Source organism: Phacochoerus africanus, chromosome 6, assembly GCF_016906955.1.
Source record: "Phacochoerus africanus isolate WHEZ1 chromosome 6, ROS_Pafr_v1, whole genome shotgun sequence".
NCBI classification, from domain to species: Eukaryota; Metazoa; Chordata; class Mammalia; order Artiodactyla; family Suidae; genus Phacochoerus; species Phacochoerus africanus.
The window spans coordinates 109,242,963-109,252,746 of NC_062549.1; the positions used below are offsets into that span (position 1 = coordinate 109,242,963).

General features: G+C 45.4%; 1 long non-coding RNA gene across 1 annotated transcript; it reads left to right on the forward strand.

Annotated features, from left to right (window-relative positions):
* The first annotated feature begins 4,541 nt into the window (after positions 1-4,541).
* LOC125129849 (uncharacterized) lies at positions 4,542-6,686 on the forward strand. The gene is made up of 2 exons (XR_007135580.1): positions 4,542-4,872; positions 5,950-6,686. It is a non-coding gene; the product is annotated as an uncharacterized LOC125129849 (long non-coding RNA).
* Positions 6,687-9,784: the final 3,098 nt, after the last annotated feature.

Consider the following 9,784-nt stretch of genomic DNA (forward strand, 5'->3'; position numbering starts at 1 on the left):
CGTCTCAAAACCAGACCCAGTTTTATTGCAGGCACTCGCAGCATCTTGAGGCTCCCCATTTCCACAGCCTCTTTGAGGCTATTCTTTTCTCGGGGTCTTAGATGTTTTATAGGCCTCTCATCTCCTTGGTGTGAAGGAGCAGCTAGTCCTGCAGTTGCACTATCTGCTCCTTGATCTTCCTTCAACTTTCTTTCTTTTTTTGGTCTTTTTTTTTTTTAAGGGCCTCACCCACGGCATATGAAGGTTCCCAGGCCAGGGGTCGAATCGAAGCTACAGATGCCGGCCTACACCACAGCCACAGCAACTCAGGGTCCTGAACCCACTGAGCGAGGCCAGGGATCGAACCCGCAGCCTCATTGTTACCAGTCAGATTCATTTCCACTGAACCACAATGAAAACGCCATCCCTGCCTTGCATTTTGTCCTGCTTAAAACCATCCTCCTTTCTAGAAGTCAGAGGAAACTACCTTCAATGCAAATTGAACCATGTCACGTATTCCTCCATTCACTACTCCAGAGTGTTGTGTTGATACTGGAGATTGAGACTGTTGCGTGAGATTAGGAGTAATTCTTCCTTTTGTGTGTTCCTACGGTTTTTTGGTGGTAAAATTTAAATAACATAAAATGTGCTATTGTAGCTATTTTAAGCAGCAGGTCTGTAGCATTCTGTACATTTATATTGTTGTGAAATGACCACCATCCATCTCCAAAATGTTTTCATCTTCCCAAACTGAAACTGCACACCCATTCAACACTAAATCCCTCTTCCCACCTCCTTCGCCACCATCCTTCCACTTTCCGTCTCTATGAATTTGTTGACTGCTCTTAGGACTTCATATCGGTGGAATCATACAGCACTTGTCCTTTTGTGACTGCCTTATTTCACTCAGTATAATACCCTCGAGGTTCATCCCTGCTTAGAGCCTATATGAGAATTTCCTTTTTTGAGCTAAGTAATGTTTCTTTGTATGCATATACGGCATTTTGTTTCTCCATCTATGTGCTGGTGGACATTTGGGTTGCTTCTATAGTCCCTCTATCGTAAGTAACACTGCTCTGAGCATAAGTGTACAAATATCTGTTTGCGTCTCTGCTTTCAATTCCTTTGGGGATATACCCAGACATGGAATTGCTGGGTGATATGGCAATTCTATTTTTAATCTTTTGAGGAACTGCCATACTGTTTTGTACATTCCCATCAGCAGTGCGCGAGGGTTCTTATTTCTCTGTACCCTCATCAACATTTGTTATTTTTTGATTTCTTCATTCGTTTGCGTGTTTTGCTCTGTTTTGGTAAGAGCCGTCCTACTGGGTATGAAGTGGAATCTCACTGTGATTTTGCTCTGCTTTTCTCTCATGATGACGCGGAGCATCTTTTCATGTGCTTATTGGCAATTTGTGTATCTTCTTTGGAGAAATGTCTACCCAACTTAGTTTAAATTTCATTGTTTCTATGTCGTTGAGATGTAGGAGTTCTTTATATATTTATACATTAACGTCTTATGAGATAGATAGATGATTTGCAAAAATTTTCTCCAGTTCCACGGGTTGCATTTATACTGTCTTAATAGTGTCCTTTGATGCACAAAAGTTTTTAATTTTGGCATAGTATGATTTAGCTATTTTTCTTTTATTGCTATGCTTTTGGGTCATATTCAAGACATCACTGCTAAATCCAATGTCATGAAGCTTTCCCCCACGTTTTCTTCCGGGAGTCTTATAGTTTTAGTTCTTTTTTTTTTTTTTTTTTTTTTAGGGCCACACCTGTGACATATGGAGGCTCCCAGGCTAGGGGTCGAATTGGAGCTGCAGGTGCCAGCCTACACCACAGCCACAGCAATGCCAGATCTGAGCCATGTCCAAGACCCACACCACAGCTCATGGCAACGCTGGATGCCCAACCCACTGAGTGAGGCCAGGGATCGAACCCACAACCTCATGGTTCCTAGTCAGATTCATTAACCACTGAGCCACGACGGGAACTACCCCTAGTTTTAGTTCTTATATTTAGATCTTCGATCCATTTTGAGTTAATTTTTGTGTTATAGCTAAAGGGTCCAACTTAATTCTTTTGTATGTGAATTTCTAGTTTTTCCAACACCCTTTGCTGAAAATACTGTTCTTTCCTCATTGAATGGTTTTCACAGCCTTGTCAAAGTCATTTGACCAGAGTTCCCCTTGTGGCTCGGCTGGTTAAGAACTCAACTAGTACCCATGAGGATGTAGGTTCGATCCTCGGGCTTGCTCAGGATCCATCCAGCATTGCTGCAAGCTGTGGCTTAGGTCACAGATGTGGCCTGGATCCCGCATTGCTCTGGCTCTGGCATAGGCCTCAGCTGCAGCTCCAACTGAACCCCTAGCCTGGGAACTTCCATATGCCGCAGGTGTGGCCCAAAAAAAAAAATCATTTGACCATATATGAGAGGGTTTATTGCTGGGATGTCCATTCCATCCCCTTGATCTCTGTGTCTATTTTCATGCCAGTATCATGTTTTGATTATTGTAGATCTCTATTGAGTTTTGAAATCATGAAGTAGGAAACCTCCAGTATCTTTCTTTTTTTTTTTTTTAAGACTCCTTTGGATATCTGGGGTTGTTGTTCCTAGTTGTTTTTAAATAAAATGAATGCTACTTTATTGATAATAAAATTACAAGGTAAGTTTAATAAATACTATCTACCCAAACAACTTCCTACATAAGCCAAACTCACCAATGGGTACCCATTATGTACTGAAGAAAGTCCAAACTCTTTAGCAGTTCATCCAAAGTTCTCCGCATCCCATCTTCTCTAAATTTACTCTCACTTGCCTCACCTCTGTGCCGACCTTCCAGCTTGTTCTTCTTTTATAATTTCTTAACTGAGTGTACGTCTTCTTTTCTTTTGTTTTTTTTTTTTTTAGAGCCAAGTACCCGAGGCATATGAAGGTTCCCAGGCCAGGGGTCCAATCGGAGCTACAGCTGCTGGCCGACGCCAGAGCCACAGCAACACAGGATCCGAGCCGCATCTGCAACCTACACTACAGCTCACGGCAACGCCAGATCCTGAACCCTCAGAGCAAGGCCAGGGATCGAACCCGCGACCTCACAGTTCCTAGTCAGATTTGTTCCTGCTGCACCACGACGGGAACTCCCTGTGTGTGCTTCTTAATCACAGCCCTTCTCTCGATACTGCTGTACCTCTGCTTATATTTTTTCCTCTGCCAAGAACAGCCTTACCTTTTTACGATTGAACTCTTACAATTCTTTCTTTAAGAATGTCATTTCCAATGTCATCTTCTCCAGGAGGCATCACCCAAACCCTCATGTTGGGTTGTGATTCTCTCTTCTGAGTGCTGGTGCCTCCACCGCCACCCAGTTTGTGCCATTTGGTTTAGACATTAGATGATACAGCAATCGCCTGCAAGCGCTTCAAGATCAGAGACTAGATCTCCTTCTTTTGTTCAATTTCCAGTGGCTAAACATAATTTTTGGCATATTGATAACATCTGTTCAAATTAGCTGAACAGAACTGAAGGGAATATTGCATCTCCAGGGCAAGGACCTTCTGCTAAGCGGAGGGGGGGGAGGGGGGACGGGGGGGAGCACTGCCATTGGCGAAGCGAGTCTCAAGTGGGAGAAACTGGACCTGAGGATCAGGCTCGCTGGGGTGTAGAATGTAGGAACGCTGGCCGAGGAGCGTGAGTATCACGTGACTTCTGTGCTGTAGACTGGGAAAATGCTCCTGTGGCCAGGTCCCTGGGCAGGGCATCTATTTGAAAAAATATATAAATTTCAGATCACTCCAAAGGCCACTAGGCAAACATCCAATTCCTCTGTGGTGTGACAGTCCTTTCCTGGAGGAAAGCCAGAGGTCCTGGGAACCTTTTTTATTCTCCAGTGCCTTTAGATGAAAAACATGTTTTATGGAACTTCAGTTCTTTAATTCTTGAGAACGTTTCTCTAAGTGCATTTCAATGGCTGTAGATGTCACAGTTATTTTGTAGACAGAATGGTTCTCAGCCCAAAGGAGACCCAGTGGTGTTGGTTTCTGGGACATCAAAAATGAAGAAAGGCTTTTGGGACAAAGTGCAAAGTAGTACGCCGTGTATATTTTGACATTTGTTGGGCCAGATGCGGGGAGCAGACTGATTCCGCAGCCACAGTAAAAGGGCTCCTTATCAGGAACCTCTTTCTCATAGTCCGCCTTAAGGAAAGGATTTAAGAAAATAGTAAGAGGGCCATTCTGGTAGAGGCACGGGCAGAACATCCTTCTGAATAAATGAGTAATAATTAAAGTAGTTCAATGAAAGAGATCAGATCCACTTGCATCCTGGTTATCATAGCCACCCCCCCCCCATGCTAATTAAATTGTCTTCATTTTGATAAAAATACATCAAGTCCAGATTAGGTCCGTCTTCCTTAGGCCTTAGGGAGCCATAATATTTTTGTTTCTTAACATTTATGAGTGAGTTCAGACACCCTTCTCTCTAATTCTTGAAAATCACGTGTCTAAAAGGGAAGGTCCCCCTTGAAAGGAGAACTCTCTTATGTCCTGGGACAGCCTGTCCTGGGGACAACTTTCAAAGTGCGGCCTGGACTTTGAGCCTCTTTGGCCTAGGTTACCCGAAAAGGGAAGTTTCCCTTTAAACAGCAGCGCTCTTATGAACGCAGTTTTGGTGTCATAACTGCTATTTACACCCCTGCCTGCATCCCTGGGTGTTGAGCCCTGGTGTCAGGTTTACCTTCAGGTGCTCAGCACCTGCGGAGGCCTCAGTGCCATGCTAGGAGCTATTCCTTCATCCCCCGAGGGACATTACTGAGCACCTACGCTCTGCTGGACGTTGGAATTCGACGTAGAAGGATGGTCCCTGTGTTCAGAGAGCTCAGAGTCCAGGTAAGGAGCTAGCGTATGAACAACTAACCATAGAGCAACCTGAGCCGGCTTGTACTAGCACCGAGTGTCCAGGGAGGTCGGAGAGGGAGTCAATATTCTGATGTGGGGCAGAGGAACTTTTCAGAGAGTAGAGGGAAGTTGACCCCAGGCCTTGAAGGATGCGTGACATCTCATCAGTTCAGGAAGAGTTAGGTGAGAATAGCGGGGAAATATATTGGGGGCGCTAAGGTGATTATAGGAAAGTGTGAAAACCAGGGGGAAGAAATCGGACCTGCGTTGGCACATAATAGGAAGAAAGCAGCTGTAGGCTGAGGAGCCGAAGGCCAGCAGGACCAGGAATCGTTCAAGGGAAATTCATCAGTCTTGACATGTTGGAGACAGAGAAGTTGGTCTGGAGGCAGCCCGGTCATTCTTGCAAATGCTAATCAATTGGAAGGTGATAAAACCTGGGATTGGGGTGAGGACAGAAGGAACACAGAGCAAAGGAAGGTATCCCGGTGGAAAGGGATAGTTCTTGGCTCACAGCAGATGATAAATGTCCGCTGAGAGAAAGACGGACCATTCAAAGGAATAAGTAACAGCGCTCGGTGCGTCAAAAAGTCATGACTGTGACTAAAAGTTTGACCTAAAGTGACAAAAAGAATGGTTTATTATTTCATGGCCAGGGATGAGGTGTATGAGAGATGTAGTGAATTCAGGGAAAAGAAAAATAACCAGCCCCTATGAACTCTTATAGTGTTAAGTTTTGCTTCCTTTTCCTGAGTACAGGACTGACGATAAAACAATTGACTCGTATGTGTTAATAGCAAGTTAATAATGCAAGTAAATAGGGTGACGAGGGCGTGGCTTGTAGCCTCTCCAGTGTCCTAAGATGGTTTGTCCTGGGGATGCCTCTCAAAGTGCTGCTTGAGTTGTTAACCTCTTGGGCCTCAGTTTCTTCATCTGAAAAATGGGAGCATTGATTGGTGCTGGACAATGTCCTTCTGGTGTTAAAAATCAGTGACTCCGTTCCTTTTGCTGGTATGTGTGGGTTTTTTGCCTTAAAAAATGACTGCAGAATGAACCCCACCTCTTTAGGCCCATCTCTGAAGTGAGCAGAGGAAACTCGCGTACAAGATTCAGAATCTGAAGGGCCTGCAAGCTGAAGGGCTATTGCTCACTGTCTGAAGGATCCCATTGCCAAAAATGGAAGTGCTGTTTGGAGGGCTGTTTTTGCCGTGTCCCTTGGACTTAAATGGAACTGAATTCTCTTGCAAAGATGGAAAGGAGAGGAGAAGAGGAGGGGGTGCCTGGGCTGGGAGCTGGCTCTGCTAATCTATGCACTGGAGGTCCAAGTTCAAAAATGCTTGCAGGAAAGCTTCAGTTCCATTTTTTTTTTTTTCCCCATACACAATGAAGCCGTTGTATGTCCAGAAGCTGGGAGAAGACAGCTGGATTTCTATGGCTCCACGGCCAGCCTCGTTTTTATTCCTTTTTGATTCTCCTCTTTTGGAGACACCCCACAGGACACATCGGTCTGGAGAAGAAAATACTAGTCAGTCTCATGTGGTAACGTCTAGAAAACAAGTACATCCTGACCAGGAGTGATCAGCCCTCAAGTAGCATGAAGCCTCAGTGAGTATGTGAATCATGACTTTCAGTAAAACAAGGAACATTCAAGACCTGACCTTCACCTTGACATTAGTCCTGCCTCTGATGACCATTTTAAGTGGGAAGTTCCTGGACTGCTGGGTCCCCTGGCCGTGTTAGTTTCATCTTGTAAACTACCCCGTGCAGGAATGTGTTGAATAAATGCCCATCTGATTTCAAAAGTCCAGAGGGATCTCTGTGCCTCTTGCTTTGCAGGATCTAATCAGATGGTCCCTGAAATGGCTCAGACCCTCTCTTCCGGCAAAATTTCTAAAAATGATAAATTGTTGCTTCTGCTAGACCTCTATGATAGTTTTTCTGCGGTTTCTCTTTCAACAGATGAAGCTTTCTGGAGTTGACACAAAAAGAAACTGGGGTTTAGAGGTGGGGGAGTAGAGTACATTTAAATACAATGATAATAATAGGTGACATTTACTCAGAGCTTTTCCGGTGTCAGGCACTGGTGGGGGTGTTTGATGAAGGTTAATTCATTTCAGCCTCAAAATGACTTGGTAAAATGGATGTTATCTTCGTCACTTTAAAAATGAGAAAATCAGCAGTTCCCATCATGGTGCAGCGGAAACGAATCCGACTAGGAACCATGAGGTTGCAGGTTTGATCCCTGGCCTCGCTCAGTGGGTTAAGGATCTGGCGTTGCCATGAGCTGTGGTGTAGGTCGCAGATGTGGCTCGGATCCTGCATTGCTGTGGCTGGGGTGTAGGCTGGCAGCTGTAACTCCGATTGGACCCCTAGCCTGGGAACCTTTATATGCTGTGGGTGAGGCTCTAAAAATATATTAAGAAATACAAATGGGGAAATCGTGGGACAGAGAGGTTGAACCATGAAGCTGATGGGGAGCCGAGCCAGGCTCCCGAATGTAGTCCTGAGAGCCTGACACTATAATTTCCTGTGAGCTGGGTGTTCCCTTGACATTCAGGCCCCTGGGTTTCCTGACAGCTGTGTTGTGTTTTCCTTCTAGAGAGTCTTGACTGTTCATTGTCTTTGTACTCTGGCTCCTAGATGGAAGGTGAGCAGAAAGTGATGGGAGAGCAAATAGGGGCGGAGAAGGAGGGAAGATGTCATGGCATCGAGGCTACATGCGCGCATGTGTGCACATGCACACGCGCACACTCACGAGCTGGTCCATGTATGTCTTTTATCCTCCCATCACTCCTGTGCTCTCGGAGGCTCCTTTCCCACCAGGTTCTACACCGTCTTTCCCTGAGGGCTCAGCCCTTTCTGCTCCCGGTCATGGGAAGGGGCGGGAAGGAGATGACATCCTTTTCAAGGGCCCGCCCAAAAACCCTGTTTGGAACAAGGCTGCTGGGAAACTGGGTCGTTGACTCGCTTCCTCACTTCTTCTCCTCAACTCAGAAAAATTGAGAACAGCCCCTGTGGAGGCCAAGTCTCTGCGAGAGACACGGTGTAATCGCCAGCTCTCCGAGCTGAGAAGGAAATCAGTCCCGCCCTGGAGGAGCTCAGCGCTGACCAAAGCAAACCCCCGTTCTGATGGGCCATCCCTCACCCCCCAAGACTGTCACCTCGGGACATCTTCTGTGATGTGCCGTCACGTCACTGTCATTCCTGGATTGAAAAAGCAACTCCAGCTTTTACAACCATGCTGCAGAATGCTCTGTTGTCATCACAATGAGTGAGGCTGTATTAATATTGAAAGATACCCGGGGTATGACCATGAAAGGAGCCTGCTGAACAGAATGCACGGCATGATCCCACTGGTGAAACAAAGATACACACACACACACACACACCCACACACACATAATAACAATAATAGAAATGCACAGTAACTGCAGAGGCTTATTAGACACAAGGCATCGCTCAAAGAGCTTTAGCGTCATAACTTAATCTTCAGTGCAGTCCTACAAAATGGATACAAATATCTCAATTTTATATGAAGAAATCAAAGCCTGGAGGAAGTAAATAACTTGCTCAAGGTCGCCCAGCTAAGTGGCAAAACCAGGGTTCAAACCCAGGCCTTGCGACTCCAGAGTATCTACTATTCACCGGTGTGCTGTGCCACGAAATGCCATGTACGCGTAGAGCAGCTCTAGGCAAGGGCACTGTCAATTGTTAACAATGGTTGGCTAAGACCTGTGGACGTTTGGGTTGGCTGAAGGACAGGAGAGAAAATATTATTATTATAATACACACTGCCGTACTTTTTGGTGTTATTCTTAAATTAGCTTATTCGTTAACAATTTTAAAAATCCTTTAAGGGCTGCAGACAACCATTGAATTGGAGATAGCTTAGCTAAGGGAAGAGATTAAGCAGATCCTGCTTCCAGGAGGGGAGAGTGGGAACTGCGTTGGGTTTATAAGGAAAAAGCAAAGAGTATGGATGTGACTTAAAAGAGGGAGGATTTCCTGTCGTGGCTCAGTGGTTAACGAATCCGACTAGGAACCATGAGGTTGTGGGTTCAATCCCTGGGCTCGCTCAGTGGGTTAAGGATCCAGCGTTGCTGTAAGCTGTGGTGTGGATCATACACGTGGCTCGGATCCCGAGTTCCTGTGGCTGTGGCGTAGGCCGGCAGCTACAGTTCCAATTGGACCCCTAGCCTGGGAACCTCCATATGCCGTGGGTGCGGCCCTAAAAGGACAATAAATAAATAAATAAATAATAAATACATAAAAATAAAGAGAGGAGGGAGAGGAGAAATACCTAGAGTAGTCACATTCATAAAGACAGAAAGTGAGCACTGGTTGCCAGGGGCTGGGGTGGGGAATGGGGAGTTTCTGTTTAATGGGTACAGTTTCAGTCTTACAAGATGAAAAGTTCTGAAGATGGATGGTGTGAGGCTTGTACGACAATGAGAGAGTAGTTAATAGCACCGAACTGTGTGCTTAAAAATGGTAATGCAGGAGCTCCCACTGTGGCTCAGCAGTAATGAACACTACTAGTAGCCATGAGAATGCAGGTTCGATCCCTGGCCTCCCTCAGTGTGTTAAGGATCCAGTGTTGCTTGGCTGTGGTGTAAGCTGGCAGCTACAGCTCCAATTTGACCTGTAGACTGGGAACTTCCATATGCTGCGGGTGTGGCCCTAAAAAGACAAACAAACAAACAAACAAACAAACAAACAAAAAACCACGTTGGACTTTTAATTCCAAATAAGATGGAGTAAAAGGAACCAGATTTATGTTCCTGCCTGAAACAATTAATAAACTGAAAAAATAAATGAAACAATGATATCTGAACACTGAATATCAAGCTGTGCAGCCAGTGGTGCCTGAGAGGCCAAACCAATGAAGTGGCCTCCATAGCTA